Source organism: Nanorana parkeri, unplaced genomic scaffold, assembly GCF_000935625.1.
Source record: "Nanorana parkeri isolate BGI_ZX_2015 unplaced genomic scaffold, ASM93562v1 scaffold48, whole genome shotgun sequence".
NCBI classification, from domain to species: Eukaryota; Metazoa; Chordata; class Amphibia; order Anura; family Dicroglossidae; genus Nanorana; species Nanorana parkeri.
Genome location: NW_017306316.1, coordinates 65,289 through 73,402, shown reverse-complemented (window position 1 = coordinate 73,402; position 8,114 = coordinate 65,289).

Here is an 8,114-nt window from a genome sequence, read left to right as displayed (position 1 = left end):
AACTACAAACAAAAATGTCTGTTTCTGCCATGTAAGGAAGATAACATATACAGTTTAGGAGTATACAGTGAGGTTTATACTGAGTTTGTTTTTTGTTTTTTTTCCGCCTGAGACACTTTTTGAAATAATTGTGGATAAACAGTCTGAAAAAGCACATTATCCTAATGTGCCCAAGGAAATTACATAGTTACCAACTATTCCGAATTTCCTGGGACATTCACAATTTTTGTCCTCCTGCCCATCCCAGGCTTCGTCCCAAGAACACGGGGAAGCTAGAGGAGCCTATCACTGTCCAGTCCGCAGCTCATTTACAGTATATGAATGCGTGATTTGCATATTAATAAGCTATGATTCATTAATATACAAATATGTGACTTATTCATATCAAAATCACTCTAATCCCCCCTTGTGCTGTTTGTAACAAAACATTTTTTTCCTGAAGTTCAACCTTAGGTACCTTATCAAGAACTGTGTACATTGCTAGCACAGTATGTACCATACTCAAAGATCTTGCATTTCTGCCACATCGAGTATAGAAAAGTATTTACAGATAAGGTAATAATCCCTTACAAACAGGACCTATTTCTCTCATTCTGTGCATGGTAGGATTAGAATAAAGAGAGGACACAGCAGGAATGTGTAACTAAAACATTTCCCTGCCATCCTGAACACATTGGATAAAAATAGAGAAAACAGACAGGGAAATTCACAATTGCATTCTCTCCAGAAATCTGACGTTATTCAGCTACTTGAGCACCTAATTCACTATCACTGAAGTTCCATTTACACCAGATGCGTTTTTCAGCGCATTCCCAACATACAACAATAAAAATACATGACAATCAATGAGGCCAGTTCACCCAGGACATACTACATTTTTGCAGCACAACACACACAAACACAGCGCAACACGCAAATAAAAAAAAAAGTTGCTATAGAAACATTTAAAGAAACTAGATAGAGAGAAAAAAAACACATTGCTGCATGGTGCAACACAGCTCAGAATGCGCAAAAACATGCACCAGCACATTCAGCTAAGCAGTGCACCGTAATGCGGCGCACTGTGTTATCAGATTCGTTATGGTGTGAATAGTCCCTCAAAGTGGAACTCAAGAGAAAAGGTTTTTTTTTAGTTTTAGATAGAGCTGAACATAGTGTCAGTAGAGAGGGGGAGACCCGGCGGCATACCTCATCCCGCTGGGTGAACGCTCCCTCCTCTCTCTGCCGGCGTCCATCACCAAGATGGCCGAAGGCAGGCGTCAAAAAGACCCCTTGCGCATGACGTCATTGCGCACGCGCGGCAACATCATGCGCGTGCATGCTGACGTCGCGGCGGGGTGTCACCCGGTCCCCGCTCCCGGGATGCCCCTGCCTCCCATAGAGAATTCATTTAAGGTAAGTGCTGACATTAACATTGGGGGGAGGTAAAAAAATGTTTGACTTTAATGTCACTTTCAGGTATTGATATTGAGACAAAGTGTTTTTGAACATGGATATCTATTGTGAAAACGATTGCTTATCTCTAAATGAAGCATTTCATGATAATAATAGGACAACCTTAGCTTAACCTGACTTTCAATAACAGCAAGCTATTTACACAGTGACATTATTGGACAATTGCCATAAATTTACAATTGTATAATTAATTATCAATAAGCGTAATGCAGTGACGTGTTTTCTAAGTAGTTGTCAATGTCCTCAGACGCATTACTGTAAAAGTCTGATAACAGCGGTCAAAATATAGATTTTTAGTATAATTGTGACACCTAGTGTCCAAAAATGAATTCATATACAAGTATATTCTAGCCAACCATGTTTATATTCACATTTACATGCTGCCAACATATGCTACGGTGCTTTCCAGGAGAAACTGAACCATCCCAAGCAATTTCTGCCCCAGGGGGCTTACAATTTAATGTCCTTACTACAAGCATACACACGAAGTGGAGCCAACCTAGGTGGAAACCCAGTTACTTACCAGTATGTGTTTTTTCTCTTGTGAAAGGAAAGTCATGCATACAAGGAGAACATACAAATATGTGTTGCTGGTGAGAATATAAACCAGAACATTGGTGTTGCAAGGTACTAACTACTTAGCCATGGGCCAAAAAACAACAACTGTCGGCCGGCCGCCTCCCACCCGGATGACAGCTCGGCCCAAACACCCCCAATTCTAGACTGCATTAACCCACCGCTACTCCTTCTCCTGGCTGCCTCAGGAGGCGAATAAGGTAGGGATTACCCTGTTTGGAGGTATAACTGAGAGCCACAGGATGCTGTGCCAAAATCTAATAAAGGTCAGTCAGATATGAAAAAAATCAGTAATGTATTTTTAAATACTTCTAGCAAAGCTGCCTCATTCTTGCTTAAAAATTAGCGTGCTGTAATTCCCTGTACAGCCTTACTCATAAAAGTAGAGGGAGGGGCTCTACTGTATTGCACAGGACTGCCAATCTAATACTATATTGACAATACCTACAAGGACTGTATTTTATACTTCTTTTTTTTTTTGCACAAAGTTAACTTTTCAGGACAAATGTTTGGGAGATCTGCTCTCTTCTTCCAGTATAAGCTGTACTGATACATTGTTAAAATGCTAAAGCAAATTTGTGGACAATGGTGGAGAATGTAATATATACGTATCTGATAGTGATTTATAAAAATAACATTGACATTGGATCCGTTATCATTTTGGTAAAAAATAAATATTTGAATTCAAATGTTTTCTTTCGTTGAATAGTATTAAAATTCTCTTTAACATGCAAGACATTCATGGCCTCTACAGAGTAGTCTGGTTGTGAGAAATGATGTCCCATGGTCAGAGCCAGTTCTCTAATTAGGCGAGTTAGGCGGTCGCCAAAGGCCTCGCCCTCACGGGGGCCTTGCAACTCCCTAACTCGCCTCCAGTGGCTGAACTTTCGCCATAGCGACCCAGGTGGCCGCTATGGTGCTGGGTCGCTTTGGCATCACAGGCAGATCCAACCCAAAAAAATGCATCTGTCCTTTTAGGATAGCAAAAGCTTCATTTATTAAAGTTTTTTGTCATATGACCAACATCTACTGTGCCTCACATCCGTGCACTCGGCCTCCCACCCCTGTACTGAGCGTCCCACCTCTGCGTCCTGTCTCTGCACGTCACACCCGTGTACTGTGCGACACACCCCTTTACTCTGTGTCCCACAGCTGGCCTCCACACTCTGCGTCCCACCGCTGACCTCCACACTCTGCGTCATACCTCTGACTTCCGCACTCTGCGTCACAACTCTGACCTCCGCACTCTGCGTCACAACGCTGACCTCCGTATTCTGCGTTATTGCTGACCTTTGTCCTCTGCGTTATTGCTGATCTCTGCACCCTGTGTTACACAGCTGACGTCTGTCCTCTGCGTTATTACTGACCTCCGCACTCTGCATTATTACTGACCTCTGCACTCTGTGTTATTACTGACCTCTGCACTCTGCTGTCCTCTTGCTGTTGGGGGGCCAGGGCTATGCTCTGGGTGCTTTGCTCGAAGGTCGGCAGATCTAACTCATGCAGCAGGTGTTTGCTGGATGAGGATGGCCCACTTTCTTGCCCTGAATGGTTGTTCCTTATGAGTCGCTGAGTTTCAATAGCCAAGAAGTGCAATGCTCGCAATGTAGATGAGCTCGCAATGCACAATGTAGATGAGCTACATTGCGATGCTCGCAATGTAGATGAGCAGCAACAGTATTTTGAATTCCACTTTGTTAAACAAAGTAAGGAGGGACCTGATTAATAGCTATACTAATAAACGTCATGCTAATACTTTATAGAGGAACTAGAAGCAAAACAAAAGTGTGTGAAAAGTATTAAAAGATAATTAAAGCCTCCAGTGTTTTTGCATATATCTACTGCTAGCAAGCAGTAGATATATGCAAAAAGTGTAAAACAAAAACAAAAACGCTTTAAAAGCGGTTAAAACTTACCTGTGTCTTCCCCGCATGCTCCTGTCCGAAAATATGAAAATTCTCGGGCGGCCGCAAAGCATCTTGCGGCGGGCGCATGCGAATTTCACATTTTCGGCCGGGACGTGAGGGGAGACACAAGGTAAGTCTATGGACAGTGTGCACCCGCATGCAGACACTGTGGGCAGTGGCGTAACCAGAGTTCTGGGCGCCCGGGGCAGAAATTTTTTTCCCTTGCCCCCCTGATTGTTACGCCACTGACCGTGGGACAGGAAGTGCCAGCAAGGACAGAGGAGTCAGCGCTGGATCGGAGACCCGCCGCAACGCTGGAGGGACAGATAAAAAGGACAGGAAAGAAGAAGATCGGATTAAGAAACATCATTTAAGGTAAGTGCTTTAATTAACATCGGGGGGAGGGAAATTGTTTTTGACTTTAATGTCACTTTAACACTACAGGTGTGTTTCTGCTGTTCTTTGCACAGCCATAATACTATAATGTCAAACAAACCCCCCACCCACGCCTCTATGTTTCTGAAACCTTTCCAAATACATCACAACTTTCTATTCTGGTGCGTTGCATTAACAATGCTGGCAACACATTCCAATCAACAGTCATGCACGTTTACAGTATATGAATGGACTGCCAAAGCACCAGAAGACAGAAAAAAAGACGCTCCACTTTTTTTTGCCAATGCGGCGCACCTTAAATACAGCATATTACAGTGTGCTACATTGCAAAACAGGAGCTTTGCCTTAGTGTATTGGGCACATACAGATGTGAAGAGGCCCAAAAAGTGAAAACAGTCTATCTACAAGATAAGTAATTCATAAAGGATAATACAGAAAAATGTAAAGTCTTACATGAATGTATGGAATCAGTAAAAATTTGCTTGTAACACGCCAAGCTGTCCAGCTAAAGTGGCAGTTACATTTACAGGACGCCTCACCCTCAGCTGCCAAATGGAGCCGAGCAGCTGTGTTTTAGCCAGCAGGAGGCACTGACTACAGCATAATGAATGGAGCCGCGCTATGAATTCAATAAATATTACAATTACAGTGAATAAAACTTGTACATATAAAAAAACAGTGTTATAAATATATCAATGTGGTATGAGTACTTAGTGTAACAATATAATATTGAACATACCAGCAAATTAAATTAGTGACAGTTAGGGATGTCCCGATACCGATGCTATCCTAGTGACAGTATAATACAAAGTGCAACTGATAACTGCAGTTTAGGTGCTACTCTCATAACATACTTAAAGTGGACCTTTACCCCTTTCACTAAAAATCATACCTGCATACAGCTCTGCGTGCTGATTTAAAATCATCTTATGTTCATTAGTTAAACAAACGTGTTTTTTATTTACTTACAAATAGAGTTCAGCTACCTCCTGGTCCTTTTCTGGCACAAATTATGTAAATGCCAAATCATTGCATTCTGGGAAGGTTACATCAGCACAGCATTCCTGGAAATTTAATTTGTAATCTCATGAGATATCAAGGAAAGACATGTTCCTCCCCCAGATGATGTGTATTCTGACTCTGATTGTTGTATTAGCGATTTATCCCTTGCTGAGACCTCTATGCCTGGCCTGTATAAGCAGATATAATCACTGCGGACAATCCTTATCAGATAGCTGATCTCACCAAATACCTTTTCATCCACAGAGAGCTTTATTGGTTGCAGCAGGTTACAGCTGACAACAGGATACAGCAGATGAATGGATAGCATTTGAAGGTCAAGGATGATAATGTTTCCAAGCTAGCATGTACATGTGGTCCTGCTATTGGCAGCCATAACACTAAACGACTAATGGAGAAGAAGGGCAGTACATCACACACAAAGGGAGGAAATGCAGAAAAACATGGAGAGTCTAACCAAAATGACCACAATGGCAGTATAATAATGCCAGCTATAAAAATTGCCAAAGATAATGGCTTAAGGAAAACTAACAATGTGAATTCTCACTTCACATTAATATAAATATTAACTATGACTATGAATTGTGTGATATCTTACAACTGTGTAACAGCACATTGTGTATGGTCACAAGTCCTAGTCACATGTGCCAGAGTTCCAGGAAGTAATATGAGAGCTAGTAATCTACCCTTAGTAAACATGGCCACTGTCAGAAGACTGGGGAAGAAAAGAGATATAAGGTATGTGAAGAATACAGAGCCGGCAATTGTCCAGAAGTATGTGTTTGTCATTACTAGACATTTCTAAAGGTGCATTTGTTGTTGTTTTAAAGATTTGGGTAAAGGTCCGCTTTAAATGAGCATACAAACATGAATCCAAAAAATCATATCTGAAGCCAAGTGAAGTGTTCTTGATTCCAGACCACCATTTGGTGCCAAAAGGTGTTATAAGGAACATTCGGTATGTTCCCGTGAAATCGCAAAAAACTACCACAGCCAAAATTTCCCATACGCCAAACTCATCAAATTAGTGTTAACAGTGATTGATGGCCCTAGGATCATTGACTGCACTCCAGCATTTGCAGTGATATGCAACATGTGTGCCTCCAGCTGTTGTGGAAATACAAGTCCCATGAGGCATTGCAAGACTCTGACAGTTACAGGCATGACTCAGAGGCATGTTGGGATTCAGAGTTAAAGGAGAACTATGGGGTTAAGGCTTTTCCCCATAGTTCTCCTTAGGGTAACGGGAGGACACAAACTAGCATCCTCCCGTCACCCTAGGCTCAGTATACCGCAAGCTGCTGCTCGCGGTATACTGAGACGCTGCAGCTGAAGCAGATTCCGACAATTATGCCGGGATCCGCCCAGCTGCGTGACTGACAGCTGGCTCTGCCTATCTAGAGGCAGAGCCAGCTGTACCCGCCCCCTCCCCCGTCCGTTCCGCCAGTCAGCGCTGGCGGATCGGAGTGGGGAGGGGGGAATCCAGCCCCTCCCCTGTCTCAGCAGACAGCCGTGACAGAATCGAGAGGTGAGCGAACTCCGGTATGTGTTCGCTCACCTCCCGATCTACTGAGCCGACCTGTGACAGTCTCATTGCCACAGGTCGGCTAGAACTATGAGGTGAGTGAAAAGCACTGACCTCATAGTTCTCCTTTAAAGCGCAGCTGGTGGGCCGGAGTTGTCCACTCCCGGCTTAGGCATTAATAATGTAATCCGGGCCTAGGAAGGGTTCATCAGCAGTGCATTGCTGAGAAATCTCATCTGTAAACTGCAAAATCTGGCAAGATTTCAGGGAAAAGCAGCAGATATATGCAAGAAAATGAAAAACATTAACCACTTGAAGACCGGGGTGTTAAACCCCCTTCCGTCCAGGCCATTTTTCATTATTCAGCGCTGCAGTACTTTGACTGACATTTATTCCATCATGCAACGCTGTACTGAAATTAATTTTATACCATTTTTTGGGGACACATAGAGCTCTTGGTGGTATTTAATCACCACTGGGGGTTTTTATTTTTTACTAGATAACAAAAAAGTACCCTAAATTGTGTATAAAAACCCGTTTCATGATGAAATGTTATGACACATTTATAATCACCCCAATTTTTTAGTAAAATATAAAATACGTGGTCACGTCGGGTAAATACACCAAACAGGTCAAGCTTTAAAATTGCGCACGACGCGAAATTGCAGAAAACAGCCGCACCCAAAATTGGCCATAGGCGACGCTTTAAAAGTTTTTCCCGTTCATCAGTTTCATGTTATCAGTAATTAATGGACCTAAAATTACTGTTCTCATTCCGACGTTCACGGCTATATGTAACATGTGCGGCGTAATGGGTAGGTCCTCTTTATGGAGACATCAGGGGTCTCTAAGACCCCTAATGTCACCTAGGCACCCCCAGAGAAGCTGATGAAGCAGAGATCTGCTTCAACAGCTTCTCACTAGTGTTCTGTACCGGAGAGTGACACTGAATGCAGGAAATTATGTAATATACATCACTTCCTGCATTCGGGGACAGGAGAAGAGGGAGGTCATGTGCTGAACTCCCTTTGATCTCCACTGAGAGCGTCGCTGTGCCGGTCCCAGTCGCACCAGGCATAGTGGATCTCAGGAACGCAGCGGAGGTACAGGGGGGCGCCATTGCAAGCGATGAATTTAAACAGCCATCGCTGGCTATCGCTTGAATTTAAACAGCCATCGCTGGCTATTTACATTGGTAACAGTTCTCCACTCGTGTGCACGCTGAGCGCCGCGCA